Source organism: Onychomys torridus, chromosome 3 (genome assembly GCF_903995425.1).
Source record: "Onychomys torridus chromosome 3, mOncTor1.1, whole genome shotgun sequence".
Taxonomy (NCBI): domain Eukaryota; kingdom Metazoa; phylum Chordata; class Mammalia; order Rodentia; family Cricetidae; genus Onychomys; species Onychomys torridus.
In genome coordinates this window covers 47,884,346-47,901,296 of record NC_050445.1, presented here as the reverse complement: position 1 = coordinate 47,901,296, position 16,951 = coordinate 47,884,346, and the positions used below count along the sequence as shown (strand labels likewise).

The following is a 16,951-nucleotide window of genomic DNA, read 5'->3' as shown; positions in this document are numbered from 1 at the left end:
TCTCTGTCACTGCCTGACTAAAATGAAGAAACATGAATGGAGACCGAGTCTTTCTGGGAAGAAATGGACCATAATGATGTGAGGGAAGGACGGATGGGAGGCCCCGAGTCCCATGCTCATTTCCTGTGTTCTTTTTCTTTGCCCCTCTGCTGTCTTAGTCTCTTGTGGCTCATTATCCTGCACTGAACTCATGGGAGATACAGTGATGCATACTATGCATTCAGCATAAGCTAGTCACATTTTCATTTTTATGAAGACACAATATAGCCATCCCTCAGTGCCCACAGAGGATTGGCTCCAGGGCTCCCTGCAGACACCCAAATCCCTTTTATGAAATAGTGTAGTCTTTGCAAATAACTACCCCACACGCATATTTTGAGTCATTTCTAGATCATTTATAATACGCAATACAATATACATATAGCACACATCATTTTTATGCATAGAGCATTATTCAGGGAATAATGACAATAAAAAACTGTTCACTTTCAATGCACATGTGAGAACTAAAAAAAAATTGTCAAAGTACAATTTTTGGAAGTGGGATCCCAAATATGAAAAGGTTGTGTGTGTATGTGTATTTTCCCATAAGAAAGGGAAAAGAAACAATTTGAATTAACTGCTTTTTTTCAAAGGTAGTTTTCTTTGAGAGAGAATAGACAGATTCTGGAGCCCCATACTCTTGTAATGAGGTAACAAGCTTGCTTCTCTTTCGGTGTGGTATCCTTTTATTGGCCTGTGGGGGTGAAAGAAACTTGGAAAGATGTGTCTGAGAAGGGTTGATGATACTTGGCCTCGATCACCCTCACACTTGGCTGGTGAAGCTCTCAGGGAGTAGAATCCACAAAGATCATTTGATGAGAAGGAAGACAATCAGAAGGTGTTAAGTGTACTGTTTGTAAGGCAGGCCTCTGTGAATGCAGCATACTGGTCTCTGTCCTAAGGAGTGGTTTAGAAATCCAAACCAGTAGACCTCTGCCTACAAGTAAGAAAAACATGGAGGAGTACTCAAGCCCTGGAATGTTGATAAGAGCTGAGAACAAAGTTGTGGTGAACTCCTTTGAGTTCTGTTGGGTTTGTTCTATTACAAAGAAACAAGCTAAAGGTTCAGAGCATTTGGAAGTGCCATCATCAAAACCTCATTAGAATAAAATAGACTAGAATACGATGTGACCAGCATTCCTGATGTCACGCCATGTGTTCCTGGTGACATGCTATTGTGGTCTGAACTCCCTCTATATTCCACATCATCTTGATTCTGCCCCTGACCTTGTATGGATACAATGTGGATTATCTGTGCATTTCACTTTTAATTCAATTTGAAATTTCTCCAGCTGCAAAACAGATGGATTGCATCACCTCTTTCTCCTGACGCCAGTGGGTCAGTTTGACACAGAATAGGGAGGGTGGCTTTGCGGCTTCCAAGTACTATGTAAGTGCAAAGGCAGCTTGGAGCGATAGAATCTGGCAGCCGGAGTTGCTGCTGGACCGGATGACCAGTGATAACTGTGTAGTGACACCATCATTTGTCGTGTGGATGATGATTCAATTTCCTTTCCCACATTCTGCCGGCTTTAAAAACATCTTCCCGCTCAGTTTAGCATTCTCTTACTCTCTTACCTAGTGCCTCCAGCAGATGGATCAATTTCACAATATCTGAAGTATGGAAATTGATTTTGGTCTGTAGATTTGACTTTTAATTTTTTTTCACTGTGGAGCGCTATGGAGACAATACCTGAAATAAAACAGCCCTATGATTCTAATCTAATGTATATCACATGTAGAATTAAAAAAGAAATCACAGCTTATTTTATATGACCACCAATTTAACCTATAAGCTATGTTTGAACTGTAAATACTCCAGAAATACTTTTTCAGAATGGAATTCCCGTGATTCCTTTGCTGGTGCATGGTTGACTGCCTCGTTATTTTACCTTGTGTGCATCAGCGGAGGAGGAAGTTACACCAATGCGTGTGAACTTGTGCCCCCCAGGCTGAGCAGCCTGGAAATGGAGACAACTCAGAACTTGGAGTCCTGTCCTGCATGCCTTTTGTTTTGCTATGGGTGAAATTATTAAAGCCACTCCACATAATTAAAAGGGAGGTTTATTTTGTCGGGTAACTTACAAGTGAAGGGAGAGGTAACAGGATCTGGGAAAGGTGTGGCACAGTCCAGCAGTGTTCTCTGGAGAACTTTGCTTGGTCTACCTCCAGCGTCCAGGATCCAGGAACCAAGAGAGCTGGTGCATCCGGATCTCTCTCCGGTCTTCAGGGTCCTCTCTCAGCCCCGCCTTGTAGGTGTGACCATTACTGAAGCCTCAATGGTGGTTGGAACTTCCAGGTCAAAGCTGGAATGGCTATCCACTACATTTTGCCATTGCACTTTTATCTTGGTGCTAACCTACAATACAAAAACATGATATTAAAACAAAAGTAGATGCCCCCCCTCTCCAAATGCTGCAGAGGGCATAGGGGCAGGCTTGATGTGTTGATAAAATGCATTCATGTACAAAGGAAAGTAAGTACAAGACCTATTTTCCTTTAAAAAACAAAACAAAACAAAACATTATTTTTACCTGTTCTTCTCTCTTGTCCTGACTTCACCCCAATCACTCTGCTGACCTCTCTTTTGGTGACTTTTTCTAGCTGAGGGTCATTTTTCAAAGCCTTTATGGGATGATAAAAATAATAAAAGTTAGAAAAAATACATAAAAAGGGTCATGGGCCAGACAGGCAACATCCTACTTTTAAATATAACTGTTTGTACTGGTAGAGGAACTTCATTTTGTTGTTGTTGCTGGTATTTGTTTGTTTGAGTTTTTGTGGGGGGTTTTTGTTTTGTTTTGTTTGTTTGTTTTGTGTGTGTGAATGTTGCCCTTACAGGCCAGAAGATGTGTCAGATTCCCTGTAACTGGAGTTACAGACAGTTGTGAGCTCCATGTGTATGCTGGGAATAGAACCCCCATCCTTTGGGACAGCAGCCAGGGCTCTTAACCACTCTGACTCATCTCCCCAGTCCTGAGTTTTGTATTTGTGTGTGTGTGTGTGTGTGTGTGTGTGTGTGTGTGTGTGTGTGTATGTGTGTATTTGTTTTTTAAAATTCTATTTCTTAATAAATACTCCTTGAAAGGAAAAGTTGGCAATTTTAGTTCCTAAATTATGATATGAACATTATGGATCCTCCTTCCCTGAGGGTTAATTCCATGCTAGGGGCATAAGAAAAGTTGATGCTCCACTGGGAATGAATACGGGTTCTTTCATATTCATATGAATTTAAGTCATTTTGGCTCTGGGTCTCTGTTAAAGGCGGTTATAATATTTATTTCCAAGTAGCACAGGAAAGGAATTTAGTCACTTTCTCTAGCCCCATTTGAGAAGAGGCAAATGAAAGTTCTGCCAACACTTTATCTCATTCATAGTTCTGGAATGGGGCCCAGATCATACATGCTAAGAACATATACATGTGATTCTTATGTGCAGCCATGTTAGGGACACTGATCTAAGGGGTAGATGATAGGATCAAGGAGCAACAGTTCTCAGGACTCATTTTAGAAAGGAAACTACACAGAAGCCTGCTTGCTGCTGCACCATTGAGTTGCTTATCATGTAAAAGTGCAGGTGTTTATAGTCGGTATTTCATCCTTATACTGGTTTTGAGAACAGCACAAGGACAATGGTCCTTTTAGAGCTAAGCCTACAAAATGTCACCGACCGAGAGCATATTTTCATGGCCTTCCAATCCCTTGCTTTTGAAAAATAGAGCATATGTCCTTGCATTCAGGGGAACATATAATTCTCTAAGGAGGAGAGGAACAGGAATGTACTACCCATTTACTCTCTCTCCAGCATGCCGGCACTATTTAGTAAATCAGCACTTCGAAGTGTAGTGGCCTAAAAGAGAATAGATGTCTTCTAAAAGTTTTAAACCTTACTCCTTATGTAAAGTTTAAGTAAAATGTGGCCCAAGGGACTTAGAGTAGTTTTTATAGTAGATCAGAATTATTCATGTGTACTTGAAGAACAGTGCGTATGTAACCCCTTTTCAACTTTGAAATACATCTTATACTTTCACATTCTGTTTATTAAAGACTAAACCTGATCTCAAAGCCACAGAATTGGAATAACAATTATATTTTCTTACACAATTGCATGAGGCATTTTCTGTGTAATATTTTCTGAAGAAATAAAAAGGGGGGGAGGGGAGGCCTTACTTGCTAAGATTGGCCAAATCTGGTCCAATGGCCGTTTGTGCAAATAAAGCTTTGTTGGAACCCAATCACATTCTTTTGTTTTCATGTTATGTTTGGCTACAACAGAGTTGATTAGTTGCAATGTGCACTGCACAGTCCTATACCCTAAAATTTATATTGTTGTACCTCTATGGGAAAGTTTTTGACTGATATATCTGGAGTGATCAATGGATGTAGTTTGATCCAATAACAAGCTGACAATTGGAACCTAGGTTTGAAATGACTTGGTTTTTTAAACTGCAACAAACCTCATTCAGAAAAAAAGTCTATGGATTTCAGTAAAGCATATAATAACACAGCTACTAAAATGGAGATATAAGATTAGGAACCATATTAGATATTCCTTCTTAGCTACAATACTGTGGGCTTAGTTTTGCTGTTAAATCTCTAAACATCCAGAGCAACAACTGAAAGTTTTACTCTCTGGAAGAAAGGAACAAGTGTTACAGCTATACCTTCCGGCTTCCCACACCACCTAGGCTGGTCTCAAACTGACCTCAGTTTCCTGGTATTACAGGCATGTTCCTCTACACTTAGCTTAGCTTCTTACTCTTCTATAACCTTAGAAAAACACTGATACTCTTTTTTTTTTTCAATCTTTCCACATCCCTTTCTCTTTTTTTTATTTTATAATTTAATTTAATTTTACATATCAGCCATGGATTCCTCTGTCCTCCCCCTCCTGTCCCGCCCCCGCCTACCCCCCAACCCACCCTCCATTCCCATCTCCTCCAGGGCCAAGACTCCCCTGGGGATTCAGCTCAACCTGGTAGATTCAGTCCAAGCAGGTCCAGTCCCCTCCTCCCAGGCTGAGCAAAGTGTCCTTGCATAAGCCCAAGGTTCCAAACAGCCATCTCATGCACTAAGGACAGGTCTAGGTCCCACTGCCTGGGGGCCTCCCAAACAGTTCAAGCTAATCAACTGTCTCACTTATCCAGAGGGCCTGATCCAGTTGGGGGCTCCTTAGCTAATGGTTCATACTTCATGTGTTTCCACTAGTTTGGCTATTTGTCCCTGTGCTTTTTCCAAACTTGGTCTCAACAATTCTCGATCATACAATCCCTCCTCTTTCTCGCCAATTAGACTCCTGGAGCTCCACCTGGGGCCTGGCCGTGGATCTTTGCATCCGCTTCCTTCAGTCATTGGATGAGAGTTCTAGCACGACAGTGAACACGGATATTCCACTCCTGGGCTAACCTGGTGCTAGGACACACATAGCCCAAATGGAACGATGGCAGTCCATAGAGCCTGTACTACATATGCCACCGTCTAAGTCCAGCTTCAAGACCACTGCACTCTTTGGCCAGGGAATTTTCAATCGTCTCTTCTTATCTTTGCCTGTTGATTTTGGAGAGGCTAGATGAATTTAAACATCCCGAGATGCAGATGCCTAAACTTTGGACGGGTAAATGGACACTATAAACTCAAGCAGAGAGACCAGGTGTTTGTAGAGGCCACAGACTTAGCTACGATGGTTACTTCTCTGGATGCTTATTGTTCTGTAAAACAAGGTAGCAGATGCTATTGCCTAAAGATGTTTTCCAGTGAAGAGAACATGAAAGTGAGCATATAGCTTTTGATTTTGTGAACTTAGAAAGCAACAAGAATAAGTGGTCCAAACCTCCATTTCGTACCCAGGGCCTGTCTGTGACCTCTACATTCTTCTCTTCAGTTCTTTCCTGATAAAGTAAAGGACCCGTTGTGTTCCGATACTTTCCTTTCAAAAGGTATATTTTGTGAGTTAGGATTTTCAACACATTCTTCACTGAAGCAGAAGACAGAGGCACCATCAAATCCCTCAATTTCACACCATCCACGTACTGTTTAGCAAATTGAAGTCTTAATTCATAGAATAGTACAGTGGCCTAAAAGAGAATAGGTATTTTCTCAGAGTTATTGACCTGCCTCCAGGGTAGACTCCTAATAATATGTTCAAAAGAGTCTGGCATAATATATTTTTTTGGTCAAGCCAGAATTATTTATGGGTCTTTGGAGAAGACATATTTTTCTAGTTGCAGCAGAAATCAGACTGCAGCAAAAATCAGAAAATAATAAAAAAAAAATAGAGTATTCCAATCACAAAGACTGTTTCTTGGGAGGCCCTCATGTAACTGAACCAATATTTTTGCATTCCTATTTTTTTTTTCCAGAGCTGAGGACCGAACCCAGGGCCTTGTGCTTGCTAGGCAAGCGCTCTACCACTGAGCTAAATCCCCAACCCCTGCATTCCTATTTTTAATGAAAGGCTGTAATGCAAGGCTTGTTTGTAGTAACTCTAGACTAAGGATGCGCATCCTTAACCCAATCAGAATTGTCCTAATGGGAAAGTCCATCTCTCAAGGTCGAAAAGTTTAGGTGGAACAGAAGCATGTCTGCGGTGCAAATGAGTAGCTGCATTGTGTTGGAATACTAGTAAATGACCACTCTCCAGTTTATGGATGCAATCACACACACACACACACACACACACACACACACACACACACACACACACACACAGAGAGAGAGAGAGAGAGAGAGAGAGAGAGAGAGAGAGAGAGAGAGAGAGAGAACTTAAACCACTTGTTATCAGGGCACATTTCTGTTAGTCTTAGCTTTGATCTGGCATTGTATGGACAGAAGAGAAAACAGAAAGAAAGGAGGGGCTGGGAAATCACTAGTCTGGCTCCAGTTTGGAGCTGGTCCCCTTTGGGTGTTTGTGCATATGCCTCGCAGGTGCTTCCACTGATAACTTAAAACTTGAGGGTCTAATGAACTTCTCACTCCTTTTCCTCCCCTACCCTTGCCTGCACCCTGCTGCTCACCCGACTTTAATTTGCTGTGTAACTATTTAGCTGGAAGACAAGTGAGTAAAGGTCACATTTAAAAGGTGCAGTGTGTTTTGCCTGGTTGATGTTCCACCTAGAACACATCTCACATGTGTTTTTTATTATGTGAGTAATGGGCTCAGGGTAGTATCGGAAGTGCTTCTGAACTTTAATCAAACCAGGGCTTAAAAAAAAAAAAAGGAAGAAAGAAATTGAATCAAAGAAACTTATAAAGCCATGCTGTTCTATTTTATTGTATTATGACACTCAGTAATTGTGTGCCCAGGTTTATTGTTATTTTCCTCAGTGCATATGGAAATACTGATGTAATTTACAACCAAACAGAATTTGTTCTTTAATTGGCACAGTGGCGCACAAGAAATTGTTTATACAACCTTAGCTGCATTGACTTGTTTATATTAACCCAAGTTCAATTTACTTAAATTTTGCAAAAACCTTTCTTATTTGTAAAAGTTGAGCTTGGAGTGACCTGTTCTGATGTTTCCTTTACCCTCCACAGTACAAAGGAAACAAAATCCAGCATATCTCTCTCTCTCTCTCTCTCTCTCTCTCTCTCTCTCTCTCTCTCTCTCCCTCTCTCTCTCTCTCTCTCTCCCCCCTTCTACAGTAAAAGGACAGTCAAAATAAAACTGCTTCCTTAAGTGAACTCATTCTTGAAAAGCAAATAGCAACCAGATGTTTACTGAAATCCTGGTGTTTTTCCCTTAAGCCTTCCTCCTTTGTAAGCAAGTGTTTGATCTTCATAGAAACCAGACAGGGTATGTGAATTTTCCAAAGCTGGGAACTATTTAATAATACTTTGAAGATATTTTCTCTCAACCATTTTGTTCAATGTACTTCCCCGCTACCTACAGGGTTTTTGTTTTGTTTTGTCTTTTAAGATGCAACACTGGACTTTTTATAAATAATTTATTTCAAGGCATTATTCTTTTCATATGGCTTTAGAATGGGAGAGTATTTTGTTTAATTTTGCCCTAGACTAAACTGCTTTAAATGGCAGATGTAATTTGTAAAAATAAATAGTATCCGTATATATTTATATTGAGGAAAGACTTCCAGAAAGGAAAACAAACCCTCATCTGGGATCTTTCAAGGGACAGTGTTTATGCACTAGCTGATGGGGACACTGGAACTCCAAATAATGTGTGCTCATTTCACTAAAGAGGATTCACTAATCGCCTCATTAGTGATTAGATGCCTGAAATATTTGGACTATTTTCTTCGATTTAGGAGTTTGGCAACATCATATCATATTCCCAGAGCTACCTGTTAATATATGTAGCACTTTTACTTTTTAATTTCACTATCATAAAACTGTTTAAATGGCATATATCATTCTCCTTTTAGACTCCTTTCCTCAAATTAATTATGATTATTCCTTGATGTCCTTTCAAAGGTTTCATTTTTTTCTAGCTGAAGAGCTCCAGAGAGAATCTCTGTTGCTGTCCAGCCTACAGCAGAGGAAGCAGAGTTGTGGGCAAGTGATGTCTGCTCTTGGTGATCCCGCTCAAGCTCAGCGCCTGAGCTGGCTTTTTACCACACTGACCACCTAAAAGCATGTTTTTGAATTTCACCAAAAAAACTCATTTTGATGAAAAATCCAGAAACTGCCTTTATGAGTTATTTTTGGAATAAGGACAGATTTGAGTGTATGATATCAATGTACCTTAAAATTTATATCATCATTTTAAAATTATAAAATTAAGCATTGATGCAAATTCACTGAGCTAAGTTCTCAGTTCTCTTCATCTTATCCTAGAAATGTGAAATCTGGTGAATTATGATGGATTGAAGAGCATCTTTGCCCTGGGGAGGCCAACATTTTATTAATTTTATTGGCCTTTTTTCCCATTGAATCATTCATGCCACCTTCGCTTGTTTCTTCCGATTTCTTTTTGGTTTTAGTGTTGCTTCTGTGTATGTGATTTTAGAGCTGACCACGTGGTCTTGGATAACCAACTGGGGTCTCACATCTGCAGAAAACTAATTCTCCCTCTCATCATCTAGGTTTGGTACCTCATGAGATTTTTCTCCTATCCATGTTGACAAATCAGTTGGTGTTGTTTTTGTTTGGGTCTCATTGAGGCAGCCATATTGTTGAGATTTCACGGGTATGGCTTCTCTGTCATATCTAGAAGAGACAATCTCCCAGTGGACTTCCTGATCCTGGATCTTTGAGTCTTCTGGCCCACCCTTCCACGGTGTAAGGGTTCTGTTGCAGATGTATCAGTTATGGTTGGTCACCTCGTAGTCAGTTGTTCTCTGCATTTAAACAGTAGTCAGGAAACTCTAAGAGACTCCCAAAACAATGTAGGTTATTTCTGTTTCTCTTGGCTATCTTCCAAAAGTTGAAAGTAACTCCCACTGTTGAGGACACCTCATAACGTCAGACACAGGACCCGGAGGAATCAAGCTGGAACTGACCTGAAATGCTCCTCCCTGAGGATTAGCTTTCACAGAACTAGAAGGACCTCTGCAAGCTGCCAAGGGAGGAAATCACTCAATCGTCTGTAATGCTTAGGAACCCAGCTGTCATACCTATGAACCACAACCGTGAGCAGCACAGCAAGATATCCCTCAGTACAGTAGTGGCACTTCTGTCGTGGCAGTAACCAGCAGCTGTCTATGTGAACTTAAACCCACTAAACAGGAGGTAGATACCACCTGGTACTTTAAAGTTAGCCTACTACCTATGGCTAATGAGGTCATGGACCTTAGAGGAGAGCCTGCTACTGCCACTTTCCTAAACCTGTACAATTGCTAACTACCTTCTAAATATTTATCCTTATACCCATAAGTAGCTGTAGCTCTCACCCCTCATCAAAGGACTGTCGTTTTGGAGATAACAGAGACCACGACAGAAAGTTATGCAATTTCTTTCATGTTTTAAACACCTGCTTCTTTGTGTTCCTTCTCCAAATATAGGTATTCTTCAAGACATTTATCTGGACCATCCTTTTTGCTCCTTGTCTTGATGTCTTATCAATATTTTTTTCTACTTTGTAAGCTCAATAATTTGTTTATTGAATGTAATTATTTTTTTAAAGATTTATTTATTTATTATGTATACAGAAGAGGGTGCCAGATCGCATTACAGATGGTTGTGAGCCATCATGTGGTTGCTGGGAATTGAACTCAGGACCTCTGGAAGAGCAAGCAGTCGGTGCTCTTTACCTCTGAGCCATCTCTCCAGCCCTTGAATGTAATTCTTAAACAATGATAAATCCTGGCCAGGAACGGTTGGCTCAGGCCTTTAATCCCAGCACTCAGGAGGCAGGCCAATCTCTGTGAGTTAGAGGCCTGCCTGGTCTACAGAGTGAGTTTCAGAACAGCCAGGACTGTTTCACAGAGAAACTCTGTCTCAAGAATTTTGAGAGGCAAACAGTCCTAGGTGCCTGTCACACATTATTTATTTGGTACCCTGCCTGGGCATGTGGGACACAAAATGGGCTATCATCTTGCCACCAATATCTGCTGCTCTTCTCTGACATTTTTCTGCACTTAGTTCTATATTCCATCTACCTCTCAGGGTCCACTAAATTAATGTCAGCCCCTCTCTATCCTTCCTCTACTGCATTCATCTGTCCCGGACCCCTGGATGGTAAGCCTTTGCCAGGGTTCCACCATCCTGCAGTTGCTCTGCTGCTCTGTGCATCCATCTTCATTTGTAAAGTAAAGGAAAACCAGTATTTTCTAACTTGGCATACAGGGATTTCTAAAGCCAGAATGTCTAATGCTTCCAAATCCTTGCCATAGCCAGGCTACACACAACTTTGAATAACTTAGGGAAAGTAAAACAGTTTAAACCAATGCATAGCCCACATTGGAGGAAATTAAGTAAGAATTTTCTGGGAAGGAATTGGAGGTAGATACCATCAGTTTATAAAATGGTTTCCCTAATGACATTCGCATGTATTTAGAATGGTGAACTATAGCAATTTACTGGATCACATTTCAAAACTTTCTACATGGCATTGCTGTTCAGGATTTTGTTTCCTAGGGCAACCTCTTACATAAAGCTAGTTCTTGTTATTGGTTGGTTCGTTTGTTTTGTTTTGTTTGTTTGTTTCCAATAGAAGGGTCACATATTAAAACAAGAAGCTAGTGAGAGACTGTTTCCTACATCCTTTCTGAAGGCTGTCTCCCACTTGACCTAAGGACTTCCCACAAGGTCCCACTTTATAATATTTCAGACCACTTCCCTCCACTACAGTAAGGACCAGGATTTCAATACGCAAACTTTTGTGGGATATATAAACCATATACAGACCATAGAATTTTCTGTATGTGATTTCTTAAACTTTAAGAGAATACATGAATTTCCCCATAAGTTTTCTTCAAATTGGAAAGAGTAAACCAATTATCTGAGATTTCCTCATACTTCATCCATACATCTCTGATGCCTAGAGAATGTTTTGTGCTATTTTTAAAATAATCTCACGTGTTTGTTTTAATCTTTCCTTCTGTAACATAAACAACACAAACTGAAAAATTTTTATTGCCCACGTACATGCTTTTCTGTATAGCATCACATCTTGCTTGTACTTCAGTGGGTATACGATTGAAAGAAATAAACCTACATGTACATTGATAAAGTAACCACTTTATTTAGTTTAAGGTGAAGTCCTTGGCACCGATGGGTCTTAGCCAAGAGACAGAACAAGTCCCGCTGTGCTCAGAGACCCATCTACAAACAGCTAATTGAAGACTGGAACTTAACCTCTTACCTAGTGAAGGCTCCCTGGGACCTTGTTGCCACTTCTCCGAGTATTTCTGTTTCCCAAGAAACAAAGTCTCCAACAAGTTAGTAGTAATGTTTTCACAACCACAACAGCTTTCAGTTCTTTCTTGGAAAAAACAAACAAACAAACATGAAAGGCATATGTGCATCTTATCATTTATGTGACAAAATATTCCCATTAGTACAGAGAACTCTTGGAATTTAAAAGATCTTGTTAGCATTCCACTTGCTTATCAGAATGACCAAGCAGTGACAAGGGCACAAAGGACAGAGAGGTCTCTGGTGGGGCGGGCTTGCATTTCCACGGGCTAGCGCCACATATCGAGAGCAAAAGGAGTCCCCATCTGAACGTTTGCTAAGAATGTATGTTGGCTGAGATCCACCATGGTACCTGCTTACTTGGCAGTGTCAGGATTCTCAGACTTGGCACACAGCAGAACCGTCTGGAAGACTTGTGCTCACTGGCAGACTGTGAGCTCAACTCTTAGGGGATCTGACTCAGTGGGGATGGCAGGGAGGTTAAGAATTTGAGAAATAGCTGGGCGGTGGTGGCACATGCCTTTAATCCCACACTCGGGAGGATCTCTGTGAGTTCGAGGCCAGCCTGGTCTACAGAGTGAGATCTAGGAAAGGCGCAAAGCAACACAGAGAAACCCTGTCTCAAAAATCCAAAAATAAATAAAAAAGAATTTGAGAAATAGATAAATAATATTTGAGAATTATAGTTACATTTTAGTTTAAAGTAGATTTAATGATCTACCCTTTACCTATCATTTCTATATCTCCCTTTTTCTTATCAGAAAGAGATCCTTGAATCTAACCTCTCTTGTTTAGTTATTTTTTTCCCTTTCCATGACCAGTAACAATTTGCAACCAACCCTCCTAAATGGTGACAAACTTTCATAACCTGCCTACCAAATGACCAAAAACCAACCACCCCTACTCTTGGGAATGTGGGTGATGTGTCCTCTAGACTGCTTCTTGTTGCCTGGGGGTGATGACATCTTTAGGGGACCCTGAGAAAATTGGGAACCCTGGGAAACTAGCTGGTTTTTTTTGGTTTGTTTGTTTATTTTGTTTTTGTTTTGTTTTGTTTTGTTTTGTTTTTGTTTTTGTTTTTTGTTTTTTTTTTTTTTTGTTTTTTTGCTTAGTTTCTGTTTGAAGGGAAAATGCAGAGCTCATCTGAAGTCTTTTCTGGATAGTCGATGAGGCTGGACCGTCTCAGCTAGCAGCTTTGAACTTGTTTTGGAAGCAGAATTTTGAGGAAACTGCAACAGAGGCATGTTGAGAGGCTGGATCACATGGGCTACTTGTCTTTATTGGTGTCTGGTTTTTTTTTTCTTTTAAACACACATAAACCTTTAAAGGTAACATATATATCTGTATCAACACAAGTATAAAATGCGCAAGTGAGCTATAGATGATTTTTTTTTTTTTATGTTTGAGCAGGTAAAAGGCATCTGTTAACTTTATAAGTTCTGTTTGGACTGTATAACTAAATCTCTATCTATGCCATTTGAAAGCATGGCATGTAATATTAAGTCATGAGGATTCTGTAGCCAATAAAACGTATCCTATCTTATCCAGTCTCAGAGTTGTTTCTGTTCAGAGGGATCAGCATACACATCATCTCTTCTATAGTCTGTTCTGTCTTCCTCCCTCACGTCTGGAGTCAAGACCCTCAGAAGGTCTCCCCTGGTCAAATCTGATCTATACTAACTCTGAAGGAATCTGTTGCTTTTCATTTCCTTTGGAAACAAAGGCAAAACCTCTCCCTCAGCACAGCACTTTCCCCTTTTTGAATTTTTACTTAGAAGACAAGACATCCCTAAAGTATCTCGGCTGGTCTAATTCAGCAGTCTGTTTTGCAATCCAGTGTCTCCCAGAAGCTGTAGTTCTCTGTTCATTAAACATTAAAAAAAATTTAAATTAACAAAGCACGATAAAAAGTTCAAACTCCATGTTATATTTTTCATCCTTAAGTGTTTAATTTATTCTGCATTACTTTATTCTATTTTAAAGGACTTTATTATTTTTAAACTATATATTTTTCTTTTATGACTGTCTATATCAATTTTTTATTATATCTGTTTAAAGGATTTCTCGGTCCAGACTGCTTTCCTGCACACCTGCAGCCTTCTCTGACCATGTGAGTCAAGCCTTACACCTGTGAAGGGCTCCGCACATGGTGCTGGCGGGCTCAAGCCTGCAGGGAGTAGCCTGAACTGTGTCTCTATAGATGTGGACTACCTGAGAGACTGCAGGACTGGCTCTGTGTTTTCGTGTTTGGACCTTTTTTCTTTTTCTTCTTTAAAGTTTTCTCAGGACCTATGTGGAAATACATGTCCCACATTGGGCACCATATTAACCAGTCTTTCTCTGGCCCATCAGCCAGCAACCAAATAACGACACAGAGACTTTTAATTAATCATGAAAGTTTCGCCTATAGCTTAGGCTTGTCCCCTAGCTCTTATAACTTAAATTAACCTGTTTTTATTAATCTATGTTTTACCATGTGGCTTTTTACGTTCTTTTTATTTTGTATGTCTGACTTGTTCTGCATCTCCTGGCAGCTCCTCTGTGCCTAAATTCTTCTCTTTCTTTCCCTGGAAATCCCACCTATACCTCCTGCCTAGCTATTGGACACTTAGCTTTTTGTTATACCAGTTACAGCAATAGGCCTTCACATGGTGTACAAATGTCCCACAACAGGAATTGTTGCAGGAGATTTGTTCCCACGGTCACTCTGAGACCACCAGTGGAATTAAACCTTGAATCAGAGCATGGAGTCCACCTTCAGCTGGCTAGACAAACCATAGAGATTTTGGTAGACTCAAATGAGGCTAGAGAGACCCAGGAAAGAATAAGGAGGGGCTTGGAAATATTCCAGGCCTTTTCAATTTGGGAAAATGGAGAGGAGGGTCAGCTGATCATTTCTCCATAGCTCTGTGGATCTATCGGGTTTATACCCTAATATCTGACTCCTGAGCATTATTTATCAATAAAACAATAAAAGTAGCTGCTATAGGTACCCATACTTCCAAAGTAATATAGCTCATACAGGAAGATGAGGTGGCTTCCACTCTCTCTCTCTCTCTCTCTCTCTCTCTCTCTCTCTCTCTCTCTCTCTCTCTCTGTTTCACCCTCAGCTTTTACTCATCTGTTATGGGAGCATATTTTCTTACAGAAGACTCAAGTCCAGCTCCTAGCACCCACATCAGGCAGCTCACAAACATGTGATGCTCCCTTCTGGCCACTGAGGGCTCTACACTCTCAGAACCACACACACACACACACACACACACACACACACACACACACAAACACACCTTCACATAATTTAAAAAATAAAAACAAAATCTTAAATTATGTCATACTATTCCCTGGAGGAATACAGAAAGTACCCATATCCTTCTTTTTAGTTTATTATATGTTTTTACTATACCTTTAAAACTTTCCTTTTGTTACTATAAAATACAGTTTTTCTATAATATTCATATGTATTTTATTTTGGATAACAGAATGGTAATAGGAATTACTGGGTTGGTGGATTCCTATTTTACTTCTACTTACATATATTATTCGTTCCTTAGAAGTTTAGAGTCTTACCTGTTCCCACATTTTTAAAATCTGATGAAATTAAAAATAACACATATTTTTATTTTTATGAAGATTATTTATACAGCAATTAAAGAATATTATATACCCAGTGCCATTTTTAAAACTAAATTTGTATTTGTAAGACTTTTATGATTAATATTTTAGTATTTGGATATTCGTAGAAAAACAAACTTAAATGCCAAAGTAAAAAAAGAGGAGATCCTGGAACTCACAAAATGTCAGGAAAGACAATTCAAAACGTGACATGCCTCTCTGTATTCATGGCACAGGTAAAATCCAAAACTGACACTATCACCTAAGGCTTATGGAGATTCTGAGAAAAGCAATTTTAATACATTACCTATAGAAATGTGGAATATAATTTTTTGAGAAAGCAATTTCGCCTGTCTATAAAATTTAAAACTTATGCTTTTGAAGCAAACAAATTTGTCCTAGGGAAACAAATATAGTAGAAGTTCAAGCATCAGACAGTTATAAAATGTATGCAGAACTATTGAAATTAAGTGTTGATAAAATAAGAAAATCATTTTAAATAGGGACAAATCAGAGAAATAGATTGCTACAGAAATACTTAGTAATAAATGCTTGGGGGGAAACAGTGTGTTAGGATCTAAGCATCCCTGTAAAGGTAGAAAGTTAATGCTATGACTCCATGTGAAACTATGACTTAGCAAAATTCTGTTAAAATATTTTCACTATAATATGCTCCTTAATGGGTAGGAACAATCCACTTTAACAGTACTTGGCATAGTTTTGCGTTGAGTGAATATTCTTCATCTCAAAGATGACAGAATTATTAGCCTCAGGAGACACTTGTGATATACTCTTGGCTTCTGGGAGCATCGCCAGTTTCAGAAAAAATGTGAAGTGTGTGAAACATGTCTTAGGCGATAGCCTTGTCCACCCCTTCTTCACCTCCCTCCTTGTTTAACAAATCTATTTTTGGGTGCCAAGAGTCTTGAGATAGTGCCCAGGTTGTACCCACCACTCGGGAATCTACTGCTCCCAACTCATGGGTGTACTTTTCTCCATCATGTTTTAGCACCCACAATGTCACCTATGCAAGCAAATTCACTTGCCGTGCCAATAAGAGTTTTTGCTGCCCCTAGATTAAAGAATGTAGATGCATTTTAGCTGAGATCCCCTATCTTCCTTAAATTGAAACCCCCAGTGAATGGCTTAGGTTTCCTCCTACTATGGGACAAAGGTCTTCTGAAAATACGTGAAGGGCGGGAGCAGAGTCCAGGAAGGTATATACTCTATATTTCAGGTTGTTCTTGTGTTTCTCTGCTCAGGAGCCTTGGTAGTAGGCTGACAAGACACAGAACCTGTCTTATCTTGTTTACTGAATGTTCACCACTTAGATCTAAAATTTCCATCTGTCTGTATCCACTTGCTAACTATTACATGCTCCAAGAAAGCTTAGCAAATCTGAAGACAGGAGTCTAGATACATCAAATAGGAACTATTTAATCCTAGTATTTCCCTAAATGTTGCATTTTATTGCTCAG

The 16,951-nt window shown here is 39.8% G+C and overlaps 1 protein-coding gene across 1 annotated transcript in view; it reads left to right on the top strand.

Moving 5' to 3' along the window:
• Cped1 (cadherin like and PC-esterase domain containing 1) overlaps window positions 1–16,951 on the top strand; it is a 271,465-nt gene that overhangs the window by 31,016 nt on the left and 223,498 nt on the right. The gene's annotated exons all lie outside the window — the stretch shown is intronic.